The following is a 14,860-nucleotide window of genomic DNA, read 5'->3' on the forward strand; positions in this document are numbered from 1 at the left end:
TTTCAAGGAGCAAAAATATGCTAATAACCATGAAAAATAATGAAAGGCCTCTCAAAATGTACCTCTGAAATAACCACTGAGACCAGTAAATTCAATATAAAATTTAATAAATAAATATCATGCTGTTTAAATATTTTCAGAATACATAAAATTATTTCAACTTCCCACATCTTTATATAAAACTAGCCATAACTCTGGTGGCAAAATTGTTATACATAGTTCAAATAGAAATTATAATATAATGTGTTATAAACATACTTATATATACCTAAATAAATGATATAAACTTTTAATGTAGTTACACAACTCTAAATAAATGACATAAAATCTATTTCAAGATAGATTAATGTTTTAAATTTTTAAAAAATTGAACCAAAGCAGTATATATATCCACAGTAGAAAAAAATTTTAAACTATTAAACACACATCTGCCTGTCTCATAAAAAAAGATAAAAAGAAAAACAAATGGAAAGATAGTTTAAACTTCCAAGGTGAGATAGTAGAGATAAGCCTGATAAAAGAATGTTCCTACCCCAACACTTGATGAAAGGAACAAGAAACACAAAAAACAAATTTTGAAAAGAAGTGCCAAATGAATGAATAAAAATTGCTTTTTTGGTTCAGGAAGTTTTTAAACTTACCTGCATCTTTCAGAAGAAATGATAGGAAAAGCAGATGATTAATCAATGCCTCAAAAGTCTTAATGGTATTCCTAAAAATGAGGAGAAGCTGAAGAAGTAGGCTGTTGGAGAGTCAGGAAAATAGCTATGCAAGCACCCCTACCAAAGGTGCTAAATAGAGGAAGAGAAAAATTTCAGTGAGTGTCATTGTACGCTCTACTAGCAGGGGAGAGGAAAAGAGAGGGCTCTAAAAAACACCAGCAATAAGTTGCAGAAATGAAAACAGAAGAGTAGATAAATAGGAACAAACAAACAAAACACCTGTGAGCACCAAAAACTGACAAATTAAGCAGAAGATTATGTCACCTCTACCCCAATAAACTGTAATGTAATCAGAAGACTGAACTGAAGTGAGTAGGAAGAGAACATATCCCTAGTTTGGTGGAGTTGATTGTAATACAGAAAATTTGCTCAACTCAAAGAAAAAAAAGTGGAGCCTAAGTTTTCTGCCTTCTCCACTCTCATACTTGAGGCTAGAGAAAAATTCAGTGATAGCAACACTCAGGCATCAGAGTACAGCTCTGAAAGAAGCCAAACTGGAGAGACCTAGTGGCAAAAGTATCCTAGAGAATTCATTTAGACACACTTTCAGAGCAAAAAGAGAGTTTGGGAACTGCCCACAGTAAGCATGAGCAAGACTAAAAGAAACGACATTGCAGTTATGCATAACTAAAACAAAAATGCAGAGAGGAAAAGTGACATGGCGTAGAAAAGAGACAGCAAAATTCTAGACAGAAATAAACCGTATTTAAGAGCAGAATAAACTCCTTGAAGTTGCTTCACAGTGTGCAAGAACTTAGAATAGGAAGCCAAAAATATGAAAGCTCGTAAAACAACAGAAGTAGATATAAAGGAAGATGACAGAGATAAATTGAGAGTCCAACAACATCGTTAGAACCATTACATGTCTCTTTGATAAATTAGAAATAGCAAGAAAAAAGACAAGCTGAATGTCATATTAATGGGACTGAGGAAAGGCCTGGGATAATATTAACAAATTAGAACTAAGCTTATAGAGGGCAAAGTAACAGGATATTTTATGTCCTTATCATTGTAACCCAAGAAAATGAAACAAGAAATAAAAGTATTAAAAAGAAAAGGCTCTGAAACTAAAGAGAAGCACAGTAGGGGACAGACCTTGTCACCTAGGAAAAAAATGTAGACAGAAGGATCAACCTTGCAGCCTATCCTGGTTAAGTTGTTAAGATTCAAGGAGAAGGAAATATTTTTTTCAGCCATCCAGACAGAAAGAGCAAGTCAAACAAAAGAGAGGAAAGCAGGTTGGTTGCTGACCTCCCCACAGCAAGAAATTAACCCAGAAAATACTAGAACAAATATATAGAATATATAGAAAGTAGAAAAGTTCCTCTTCAAAGTTCGTTTTGGTTTAAAAAATGAAATAATAGACACTAGAAATAATAGCTTCTTACTCTAAAGCCTCCTATCAACTATTAGTTCTTACACTTTAGCACAGTTAGTTGCTTTGGCGCACTCAGCCATGTCTGGATAGGCCCAGGCAAGTCCTAGCTCATAGCTTACATCCCTTCCTTTTTTGGAAATGTTATTGCTTCCTTAAATCTTTCATAAGCAACTTCCTCTCCTTCCTTGTTCTCCCTTGCGCTTACCTATTTAGGAAAGTTTTAAGTTATTAGCAAATCAGGTATCAGTTTAAGACTGTGAAGTCCAGCTCCAGCCAATGGATGCAGGACACAGCAGTAAGGATGACCCAAATGTGTAAGGGATAAATATGTTGCTTTTCCTTTGTTGAAATGTGCTCTTGCCATTGTTCAATCTACAGAAAGTAAAAATGGCCTTGCTGAGAGATTGTTTGTCTCCATGCTGACTCTTCTTAACAGCACCAATTATCTATTTCTAACAGAATATCCTGAAGGAAAAAAAAAAAGTCAAGATATATTGTAGCCAGATATGTTAGTTTAGGAATAAGGGCAACACTCAGACATTCTGAAATATAAGAGAACTTAGGAAACATTACGCATGAGAACTTTCTGAGGAAAAAAAAAAAAATGCAAACAAATAAAGCCCACCAAGAAATGACTGGAAAAGCCATAGCAAAATGACTAGTTCAGTACTCAGTGCCATGAAATGATAGTGCAATGTCAAAAAAAATTATAAGCCTGGAGATGTCAACTCTAATGCCTATAGGGGTGAGATATAAAAGTAATTGAAACAGGTTGGATTCAGTGAAGTGGAGAGCATACATGCACTATCAAAACAAGGTAGCCACAGACAATTTTGTGTTAAGAAAATGAAAAATGTAGTTAACAAGATGTCATATTACTACATCGTTGATTTTTTCAAGAAAATCCAGAAATCCAAACTTTTGTATTAATTCTCCCAACTTTTTAATTCCAGCAACAAAATTAACTTTATTCAATTTTGTTGGGGAAAAAATTTATCTGTTGGCTGGACAAACTGGTAAGTGACTAGTTTGTCACCTGTGGAAAATAAAATAAGACCCCAAAATGGTGCTCCCAGTCAATCTAACTTTGAAGAGAGACAGTAGACCCATAGCCACCAATGTGAAATAATTCAAAAGATAGCAATATTTATGGATCTGCCTTGAAAATTCTACTTGATGATAGAAAGTGGGCAATAAATGAAATGGAGAAACTGTGATAAGACTGTTGGTGAACACTAAATCAATCCAAATATAGAACTAGACTTAAATGACTATAGGAATTATACTTACTGAGAAACAATAGAAATATTGACAGTGTAAAAGCAATATTTATATACATATATGACTAACAGGTGGTGGAAAGAAGTGTAAGCATACAAGATTAATCTATAATTTTTAGAAAGATATTCCAACATCCTAATGTTTACACAATCACTTCTTTCTTAACCCTTGAAAGAAACTCAAAAGTTAAGGGATTATAATATATTTTGGTAAAGAACCTGTTATGGGCTGAATTGTGTGTCCTTCCCTGCCTCTAATCTCAGAATGTGACTGTTTTGATGGTAAGGTCTTTAAATAAGTAATTAAGTTATAATGGAGTCATTCGGGTGGGCCCCAGTCCAGTATGACTGGTGTCCTTATAAGAAGAGAAGATTAAGACACAGATAACACAGAGAGATGACCAAGTGAGGACACAGCAAGAAGGCAGCCATCTTCAAGCCAAGGACAGAGGCCTCAGGAGAAACCAAAGCTGCCAACACTTTGAGTTTAGACTTCCAGCCTCCAGAACTGTTGGAAAGTAAATTTCTGTTGTTTAAGCCACCCAGTCTGGGGATTTTTTTCCTGGAAGTCCTAATGCAGAACCAGAGTCTGAGGTTGAGCAATCTATTCAGTTTTACTTAATTTATCATCATTTCTTAAATGCAAAGAACAAAAAAAATTAAATAGCATATAGAATATGATTAAAATTTTAAAGGTATTTCTACTCTCTTACTCTATTCCTGATACTATTACATAACACCTCAGACTGAGTGATTTATAAACAAATTTATTGCTCCACAGTTGTGGAGGCTGGGAAGTCCAAGATCAAGCCACCAGCAAATTCAGTATCTGGCAAAGGTTCAGTATCTAGCAAAGGTTCAGTCTCTGCTTCCAAGGCAGCACCTTGAACAAGGAGCCAAAAGCTTTGTCTTCACATAGTAGAAGGGATCAAAGGTGATAGGTGGCTCCCTCAAGCCTCTTCTATAAGGGCATTAACTCCATCCATGAGGCTCCACATAATCACCTCCCAAGGGCCTCGCCTTGGAGATTAAGTTCCAATGTATGAATTTTGGAGGGACATATACAATATAACCATAGTATCTGTTCATGTATCTTTCTAATTATATGTTTACTATACACAAGAAATATATGGAATGATGTTCACTTACTGTTAGCAATGTTCACTTATTGTTAGCAATGTTCACTTCTGGGTTGGGATATTAGAAGAACTTCTCATATTGAGTGTATGCAATTTTTAGCAAAAAATCCATAACATCATTTTTCTAAAAAATAATAAGGAAACAAATAGTATAATCTCTATTTATCTAGAGAAACCTCATGCTGTAGTTACAGCATAGATCTTTCCAAATGTATGTATACACATGCATACACACACAGAGACCCACTTATTCACACACAAATGTGTCACAGACCTACTCAAACACACACACACATACAAATGTGCTTTTAATGAATTCATTCAATATTTACTACTCTTTTACCAAATAATATAAACATATTAGGAAATATAGCTTTATAACATCATTTCGTCTGCTTATTCTCTGCTGGGGATATGTGCCTTAATTTATTTAAGTAATATCTAGTTTGGGACATTCAAGTTGTTTATAAATCTTTGCTTTCATATATACTTCTGCAATAAACAAACATTCTTGTAGCTACATCACTGCCTACATTATAATTAGGAGCTAGTTCAGCAGAATATTAAACAAATAAAAACCTAGGGCCAGAAAAGATTTTAAAGAAATGTAATAATGACTTAATATGAATAAATATATTAATATAATTTATCATATAAGAGATTTAAAGAATAGTCATAGTATGATTGTATAAGCTAAAAAAGCTTTGGTCAAGCTTAACATCCAAATTCCCTTAACCAAAAGAACAATCTTTTCCTGGAATAATATCTGTCTTAACTAAGTAACTATTACAATTAACAAGTGAAAATAACTAATAGGTAACTACTAAGTAAATACACAAAATTGATAGTTTTTTATATGCCAACAATGATGATATAAAAAATTCAAGAGAAAAAAGATGCTTTTCACAATAGCAACAAAATATAAAGTAGCCAGAAAATTTTAATAAGAATGTGTAAAACATAAATAAATAAAACTATTAAACTTCCCTGAGAGATGTAAAGATTACTTAAGTAATAAAAAATGCAGCATGATGCCAAATAGCAAAACTCAATGTAGCAAAAAAAAAAAAATTATCCCAAATAAATGTATACAGTGGGGTTATTTTGGAACCTAAGTAATACCAATCATTTTGTAGAATGTGATTAAACAATAATTCTTATATACCTGTGGTAGAAGTGTACATAGAAACAATCTTTTTGGAAGATGATAATGAAATTTATATCAAAAGGCCTTTTTAAATGTCCATGTCTTTGCCCATCTATGACAGATAAATTTATATGTATGAAGATTTATTTAAAAAGCCTACTATTGCATAGAATGCAAAAATAAGCATTACACAGTAGCTATGCTCAAAAATCTCAGATCAATACTAGAAAATGAGGTATATACATAGTTAACTGAGGTATATATGTATGTGTGCATGTATATTCATACACTTAAGTATGATAAAGAAAGCAGTGTAAGTTAATTTCCTCTGTAAGACAGGTGCAAACAACATACTACGAAAGTCTTTATGGAGAAAAAAGACCACATCATTAGAGAAAAGGGTGGGTCTGGGAGTAGAGAAGTGGATTTACTGTGAAACTAATGAACTAAAACCTCGGGGTTCCTCACACACACAGGATCCCTCCAAGGCCCTGAGAGGGGGGATTAACAGTGTGTTACATAGTCATATTTTTAAATAAAATTTGCAAACATGGCATATTTTAACCTCAATTAGTAGGCCTTCTACCTCTTTCTGCTTAGTTTCCCTGCTGGCTAACTTTCCCTCCTCATGGGAGTGGCTATGAGTATTTGTGGTTCAGTTCAGTTAAGAAGTTGAGGTTGCATTTGTTGGCTTTACTAGGCTATATTTATGTGATTCAGTCACTTCTATATATTGTTAAGAATAGTGCTCTCCTTCATAGCATAGAAATGGCTCCCTCAAATACTCCTCTTATCCATTGTGCCAACTCGATTATTATTCTGACACAAACATGTAGGCTTATAGGATATAAGCATTCCCATGGCACACAACACAGGAATTATATGAGTCATACAGGGAGAAGAAAGGGAAATGTATAGACTCAGTCTGCAGTCAAAGATTATACCCAGTTCACTAAGGAGCAAGAATTCAAACCAAACACACACACACACACACACACACACACACACACACAAACACTTAAATAGTTACAGAAGTATGAAGAGTCTCTCACTTATGGTTTCTGGTTTTGCTTTTTCTTTTTAATCCAGGCAGAATGCCAACAACCAAGGCAAGAAGAATGTGAAAAAGGATTCAGTATGTTCAAGAACCCCAAGCCTGGTAACTTCCTTAGTGTACACCATTATTTACATAAACATCAATAAATTCAGAAGATTAAAGATTCCAAGCAATAGTAAAAATGACCATTGTTAAATATGCCTATTAAATTAAAAATAGTTACAGCATTATTGAAGTTTTTACCTGAAAACATAACAGGAAGTCATTCTAGAACTTTCTAATATAGACACCATTGTAAAGCTCAGACATATGATCGCTGTTTTAAATTTTCACTGAAAACTCAATACATGAAAGCTGGTTGCAATTACTTTAATGTTTTCCAGGATTAAAAAATAATTATTAGTATAAAAAAACTACATGTACTTATAAAATGTCAACATTTAATATTTCTTAATTATTTGAGACATCAGTAGCAAGTAGGAATATGCAATGCCAGGATATAAATGGCTCAGCTACTCTTTGGTGTATTTTAAACCTATCTTCTACTGTTTGTTTAAAAGACATGTTATTATCTAAAAGTCACATGTGGAGGTCTTAAATCATTGTATCTACAACTTCAAAGAATAAGATGTTTATTAGTGAAGAAGTCATTTAATTGTATACGTTCCAAGACATGAAGTTTCCAGCTGGAGTTGTCTAGTCCATCACTCTGCTTCAAAGAGCACAGAAGCTCAATATCTAGTCTGGAATGGAGGAGGATGAACAGCAATGTGCTTGGCTAGATGCCACATCAGGAAGCTAGTGCAGTTTTGAAGTCACCTATATCCTTCAAATAGCATTCACTAAGTAGTAACTGAGCATCTACTATATCCCAAAGACTGAAAGAAGCTGAAACTAAATATATATGGGGAATGTACATTTTCAGTTAGTTGGGACTGGCTCTGTCACTTACAACCCTAGTGGCCTCAGATAACTTAGCTTCTTGGGGACCTGATTTGCATTTCATAAGCACTGTTAATAATATCTACTAAGGAATGTTGTTGTAAGTGTGAAATTATTGATATAAGTTTATCAAAACAAACCCTCAAAAATGGTTTCATCTATTTAAAAACTGTGCTTGAATATAAGCCTAACAAGAATCAGACTCACCATTACATTTGAGTGCCCTCGTGATTTCTCCAGAACAACACTCTGAGTAAGACCCACACTAAAATTGTTTTCAGAATTTGAGATGAGAAAGTGACCACATCGAAGTGGAGAGAAAAGTAAAAGGTGGGTGAGAGAGATAAAGGCCAGACATTTTCTTTTGTTCTATCCTGTGGCATTTCAAAGCAGAATACTATGCCTCTAACTGTAGATTATTCTCATCTGTAAAATCTGGAAGGAGAAATAGCAGCCACCTTCCAAAGTCTATTCACATGCTGTGGTAAAATATATGTATCTCTGTGGGACTGACTGCAGCCTTTATTAATGTGCTCAGATTTCTCCTTGGAGTAAATGCTTATTAATACATAAAAACCTGTTGAAAGCTCGTAATTATCCACATATATTGCACACACTTTAAAGACCATCCATAGAAAATTCAGGCTGGCTTTGCTCCAGGAACTTACCACAAATATGGCTAACCAACAACTGGTGCATTTTCAAGAGGCCCAGATTTCAACATCAGCATAAGGCAAAAGAAGCTAAAATGAGTTTTACAAAATCAAAGAAAAATGATTTGAGAGTTATCCATTGATTATATTTATCTATGTCAGTAAACTCTTCCCTTGTTTGAATAATTAACAATTGTCATTGTTTGGTTTTGTTTTTTCTCACTAATGTAAGATGCAGATAACAAAAATTACTTCAAAAACTGGAATTTAGAGATGGCCTATTTGGTTTTCTGATACCCTAATAGAGTTCCTTTCCCTTTTGGACCTCTTCGGATTGCGTGTAAATATGTGTGTGCAAATGCTTGTCGGTGGGTGAGCCTATACAACATCTCAAAAACTTTTCTTAGTCTCTAAGTTCATTATTTTAAAAATAATTATAATTATTTTTAAACTACTACTTCTTATTTATCCCAAGGTTTTAGTGCCTTCTTTTTTTGTATTTGATTGCCAGGACAAATGTAATGAAGCTTTTTCACGTTGTTTTACTAGCTGTCCTCTAAACTTATTGTATTTTCAAAACTTAATTTTAGAAAATATACAACAACGAAAATATCACTTATATCAGACTCCTGCAGAAAGGATTTCCTGGCTACAGAAGAAATAAATGTAAATTTTCCTGTAAAACCTTGTTATCCTTGAGAAATCTCTTGAGTTTGAAGCATGCAAATTCATGCATCTTGTTCATAGAACCAGCAGCCTTCAAACTTTTGTTTAAGGAGCAAAAGTTTACTATCTGAATAGCACAAATTTGCAATAACTACAGAGCATTCAGAGAAGTTGGTACCATTTCTAACCAAATATGATTAGAAAGCAGAGGACACCCCTGAAGTGATGGTGAAAATATCTTCACTTTTCTTGGAGTAAATTTTAGAGCTGGAAGGCTAGAAAGTACATTAATTAGACATTGCAATGTTCACATTTAGTGAAAACTGAGGCTTCTAAAATTTAAATGAATTTTCCCAAAGTTTCATTGTTTGTTAGTGTCAAAAATCAGGACTATAACCCAATTTTCTTCCTTCTAGCCCAGTTCTTAAAATTTAAAATATTGGAATAAAATATAGTCAAAGATAATGTGAGCCATTATTAATGACAAAGATTAGTAATTGTTAAATTCATTTCTAATCAAGTTTTCCAAAATGTTTTTTGAAATTAAAATTGTAAGTACATATTCTTCTCCAAACCACCCAACTTCTTAGAAAATGTAATATCTGAACACCATCTTAACTTTTTCTAAACCAAGAAACTTAAGCCTACTAGCTACTGATTCTATTCTTGTGACCTACTCCATGGATTTTCTTTGGCAGCCCAATAAAAACCTCACATGTTGAAATAATTTATTTCTGAACCTAATATCCCTCTGCAAATTCTTCCATTTGATTAATTTTTTTCTCTTTATCATTATCTCATAGATATTCTAACAGAATAGGAAAACTGCTCATTTCTCCAATTATGAAAATAAATTAAAGAAGGAATTTGAGAGAGAAATGGAGAATTAACTTCTACAAATTTCTGGGATATTATACAAGTTTTAACTAATTTAAAAACAGCTTCTTGGGGTTTTTACTTGTAATCTAGTTACAATCTGTTTAAGAATAGGTGGGGTTCAAAATAGTTGTTTCTCAGCCATTTGGTTAAACTTTAAAAATAAACATCTATAAGCAGTCCCTAAAGCCCTTGGCTGGTGGGTGCTGGCAGAGTTGAGCCTTTGCACTGTGCTGTAGGTATTTTTTTATACCTACAAAGTTTTCAGGTTAAACATTTGTAAAAGAAACTTTTTTCTGAGTGCAAACAAGGGACAGGGTACAAGGCTGATCTGGTGGTAATTAAGGGAAATTAACCAGGAACAGATGTAGGCATCAGTTCTCCCCCTTGTCCCTGACTTTCAGAAGCATTTTTCCACCAAGACAGAAGTGGGCAGTGCCTTGCACAGACGTTGCTTATTTATCTTATCTTCATTGCAGCCACTCTGGAACAAGAACAGAAAGGAAATCCCCTGCTAGCTCTGTCTCCCAACTTTCTAGCTCTCAACATCACTGGTGGGAATGGAATAGCAAGAGAGGCATTACTGAGACCAAACTCAGTCATTCTATGGCCCCTGGAGCACCATGGCAAGAACTGGGTGCTTAGGACCAAATGACTTAGTTTTGAATGAAATGATTTGGTAGTACTGAAAAGGGAGAAGGTTGTTTATAAATATTTGATGGAGTTAATGGAAAAGTACTAAAGAGAAGCAAACAGTGTCACACAATGCACCTGATAGACATGATGCACCACCTGAGGCATTTTCCAGTTAGCTTTGCTTTTTTGTACCTTGGGTTCTAGGAATCAAGTAAGTTCTTTTCTTTTCTTATTACTGTTGGTAGATTTGTTTCACTATTTACATTCCTATCACCAAACATGTTTGGCTGGTGCCTTTTTGTGAGAAACCAAGACCACGCATTTTCTGGAGCTGCTAAAAACCTCTCTGACCCAGGGTACACCTTTAGAGATTTTGAAATCTGTATTTACACATAAAGGTACGTACACTGTGTGGAGCTGTAACTAAGCAACTATCATGTAATCTAACCCCGGAAGAGAACAAATGACGACTGTTTACTCTCTCTCATCCCACTTACATTTTTGAAAGCCCAAATAGAAAGTACTTATAAAAACAGCATTGAACCTGAATAGATAGGCTATTGGTCGTAGTGACTTATTCATGTGTTGCTCAAATTTAAGAAGACCTTAGAGTGTTTTAAAATGCATCCTCTACACAAGTGAACTTTAATCTTGAGAAAGCTCAAAACAATTACTTTGTATAATTCAACTGTCCAAATATATTCATAACTAGTATGTGAATGTGGAGTTTAGTATGAGTGACAAATCTAAAAACGCAGCATGCTATTTCATAGAGTGCATTCAAAAGTAAAGTCAAGGAGAACATTCTTCATGGGAGGCCTGTTCAGACGTCAAAGTTCTGGATAATATTGACAAGGCTCATAAATTTGGAGTGGAAACCCAGTGTATTGCCTAAAAACTAAATCACATATTTGGAAATAATTGAAAATATTTGTACAACTATGATCAAATATCAAAAATTAATCAACAAAAGAAATAAGAAATGTAGCCAGAGTAAGCAAACTAACATGATTTGAAATTCAGACAATCCCATTTGACAAGGAAAATATAGAAAACAGATTTTAATTCAGGTTCAATCTCTGGGACGAACCTCCACTTTTGATTTATACATGGAAAGCTCTTCAACTGGAAAAGAGTAAGGACTGAGCAAAAGGTGAAATAGCAAGAAGAGTGCTGAGGGAAGAGACACCTATGGGTCTTCTATACAGTGATAGACAATTTGGGTCCCAGAGAACCTAAAAATGGACAAGCTGTGACCAAAGCTTAGCCCATGATTCGTTTCAGCACCCTGCTGACACTTCTTGAAGAATAATTCCAACTGTGTTGCATAGGGTTTTGCCAGATGAAAAATGTAAAATGTCTTTCACATTAAGATCACATGTGCTGTACAGAAGTCATTGAGTTTACTGAAACTTTTATTAAGCATATCTGATAGCCCAGAAATAATTTTCAGTTACCACAGTCTCTTAAGGACTGTGCTTTTTTCTAAGCTATGATAACTGAAAAGGTCCAAGGACATAGAGACTTCTCTGGGAAAAGTTCTAAAGGGGAGAAATACAGGTAACTCAGTGCATTGTTAATGTTCCAGCTATAAGAGTTTCCAGATGAGAATGAAGGTATCTACATAGAAAATACTGGTAATTCTAATTCCAGTGTTAAATTTGAGTGATTGTCCAGGCTCAGTGTCTCATCCCTATAATCTCAGCACTTTGGGAAGCAAAGGAGGGCAGATCACTTGAGGTCAGCAGTTCAAGACCAGCCTAGCCAATGTGGCAAAATCCCCTCTGTAAGAAAAACAACAAAATTAGCCAGGCATGGTGGTGCATGCCTGTAGTCCCAGCTACTTGGGAGGCTGAGACAGGAGAATCACTTGAACCCAGGAGATGGAGGTTGCAGTGAGCCAAGATGGTGCCACTGCACTCCAGCCTGGACAACAGAGTGAGACTCCATCTTAAAAAGAAAAAACAAAACAAGTTTGAGTGATTTCAGAGCAAACAATTAATTACTGAAAAATACAAATATAATTATCTTCTTTTGTCATGAAGAGATACTGAAGCCATGAACACATGGGAAAATATCTTTTTCCTGAGGATACGGCCAGCCGTGCTCCTTACATGGGGGCATATTGGAACAATTTTCCCGCAAAAGCCCCTGCTCTGGTTTCCAGAATGTCAGAAGCCATTCTGTGGTAGCTTCAAAAAGAAGATTCTTGGAGAAAAGCCTCATGTGCCAGTGAAGACTTTTAAAGAGATTTCTTCACCTTTCAGTTTTGATAAAAAAATTCATAATGTTACAGCTGTGACACCAAGCATTTTCAAACATGCCAGCATCCACTATTAGAAAAGTTATCATATCTGCTGCTCCTGCTCCATATCACTCTTTGGCCTCTTTTCTGTTTTATATTCATATGGCATATTTTTAAATCACTTAACATACTATGTACTTTTTACATATGTTTATCATCACAGCAAAGACTTTGTTTTATTCACTTTGAATAAAACATCTCTAGTGCTTAGATTATGGAAGAAACATAATTACTCGATATGCTGCTTTTGACTAAATGAATATCAAATTCATATTCTCATTCTTATTTTATAAGAAAAAAAAAAAACTCTGAGGCTCAGAGAGATTAAGTAATCTACCCAAGGACATATAGATGTAGATAATCATGTGGCAGATTCACTTGCTTTTTTCAAAGTGTTAACAACTTCAACTACTTGGAGAAAAAAGCTTTCAGCAAATTAATGCTGTATTTGGAAGAACACATAGTTTAGATATCTCATATTCACTGCATGTATTACATCTGCTGAGCATTTCCTAGCCCATATATATATATGTATATATTACTATATATTCCTAGCCCATATATAAATGTGTGTGTATATATATATATTCTACACTTTTAAAAGAGAGATGCCTCAACAGGGAAGATTTGCAGGAAAACTCTAGAATGAGTTTTAGACATCATTTTGTTTTATTCACTTTGAATAAAATGTCTCTAGTATCTAGATTATGGAAGAAACATATTAATTACTCAATATGCTGCTTTTAACTAAATGAATATCAAATTCATATTCTCATTTCTATTTTATATGGGGAAAAAAACCCTGAGGCTCAGAGAGACTAGGTAATCTACCCAAGGACATACAGATGTAGGATAGTAATCACTGGGTGTCAACATAGGTTAAATACCAACAGACCATGGTGTGATCACTGTTTGGGGAGGATCACTCGATGATGATTATGACAATGACAATAAGAACAAACACTTGGGCAATACTGACTGTGGACTCCGTGCTTTCTGAGCATATACAGTTGTCACTAACTCATCTCATCCACACAAAAACCCTCCGAAGTGTAAACTATTATTATCCCCACTTTACCGATAAGAAAACTAAGGCAAGAAAAGTAACTTGCTCACAGACATACAGTAACTGTACATAGTTAAGCCAAGATTAAAACTGAGGCAGGCTAACTTGGAAGTCTGTGCTTTAGCTCTCTGCTCTCTTGACTTGAAAATGATAAAGTGTGTCTTTATTCAGCAAGCCACTTGGCAAGTCTCGGTCTTGAAGACAACAGAAGATGTGTGGATTGAATTAAAGCAAATTAGCAGGGTTCATATTTTATTAAACAAATTATATTAAGCAATACTGATTAATTAAACAGTGTCACCTTAGAGGAAGGCTCCTAGACACATACCACAAGGTCCATTTTGTTCAGTATTTACATCACTTGAATGAATACACAGAAGATAAGCTCACCCAGTTAGCTGATTTCACGAACCTGCAAGGCTCTGTAAAGGTGTAGAATGACATAGCTTTAAAATAACTGTGTAGCACCTCACTGGAAGGAGAGTGACAGTGTTCAGAGAAGGGCAGCAAGGCTTCTTTTGAATCCTCCACTGGTGGTAATGCTCTTCTTTTCCTCTCTCCTCCTTTAGCCCCACTTCCTTTTCCTGTTTTAAGCTACAGCCTGTATCATCGTCTATTGGCGAATTGCCACTTGCAATGGGTTTGCTGTAATTTAGAATCACTAATGACGGTAACCTTTCTGTTACCCTGGTCCCCACCAAACACTGAATAGTTCTCCTATACCCAGGTGGATAAAAAAATAAAAACAGCTAAGGCAAAGTATCTTTCTAATTCCCCACCTTCTCATAATACCTTTAAAATCATTCTATCATAGTTACCTGGTAAACAGCGTTCTGCTCCCACGTCATTCACATTAATATTTAATGTTTGATCGATTTAAATGCGTAGAGTTGCAAATGCACTCACAAATTCTGGGTAGTTTCCATTTGAAAATAGAAGGATGACTCACCAGGCTCTCCTTTTCCTGTAAACAAGCTTAGTGCAAAACACTTG

General features: G+C 34.8%; 1 long non-coding RNA gene across 1 annotated transcript in view; it reads left to right on the forward strand.

The window, feature by feature from the left end:
• The window catches only part of LOC117097574, a 28,378-nt gene extending 21,410 nt beyond the window's left edge, over positions 1-6,968 (forward strand). Inside the window, exon 3 of the long non-coding RNA XR_004442993.1 lies at positions 6,756-6,968. This is a non-coding gene — a long non-coding RNA (uncharacterized LOC117097574). The remainder of the gene's footprint in view (positions 1-6,755) is intronic.
• The last annotated feature ends 7,892 nt before the right edge of the window (positions 6,969-14,860 follow it).

The sequence above is a fragment of the Trachypithecus francoisi genome, unplaced genomic scaffold (genome assembly GCF_009764315.1).
Source record: "Trachypithecus francoisi isolate TF-2019V2 unplaced genomic scaffold, Tfra_2.0 Lachesis_group15, whole genome shotgun sequence".
Lineage (NCBI taxonomy): Eukaryota > Metazoa > Chordata > Mammalia > Primates > Cercopithecidae > Trachypithecus > Trachypithecus francoisi.